The sequence below is a fragment of the Coenobita brevimanus genome, chromosome 43 (assembly GCF_032717465.1).
Source record: "Coenobita brevimanus isolate Jiangsu-jjx chromosome 43, ASM3271746v2, whole genome shotgun sequence".
NCBI lineage: Eukaryota > Metazoa > Arthropoda > Malacostraca > Decapoda > Coenobitidae > Coenobita > Coenobita brevimanus.
Genome location: NC_136996.1, coordinates 16,912,460 through 16,912,944, shown reverse-complemented (window position 1 = coordinate 16,912,944; position 485 = coordinate 16,912,460).

Sequence of the window (485 nt, the reverse complement as noted above, 5' to 3'; positions counted from 1 at the left end):
TTGACAATCCTGCTCTGAACAACAGAAAGAATGACTTACTCTACCATAAGGGAGGAGGGGGGGAGTGAGGTAGAACACGCTCGTGATCAAACATGCAGCATACTGTATGTTAGAATTACACAAAGGATGATGAAATCATAGGCTATGTAACAATATATATATATATATATATATATATATATATATATATATCATCATCCGCCGTTTGAGTGTCCACTGCAGGACCGGCCTATCCCGACCGAAGTCGGGATGATACAGCCAATGTATCTCTACCAAGTGGCTTAGGCTGTCTAGTAGAGATTGTATGTAGGGTGAGAAGTGCTAGTAAGTGTAAGTGTACTGTTGGAGTGGCTTTTGATGTGTGTGTAGTCTGTGAACCAAGTGTAATCGGCCCGCGCAAGCCGACTGGGTGCAAGCATACTTTACAGTAAGCGACACTGGTTCAACCACAGCATCCCTTGTGTCCGCCAATGCAGTACGTGGCT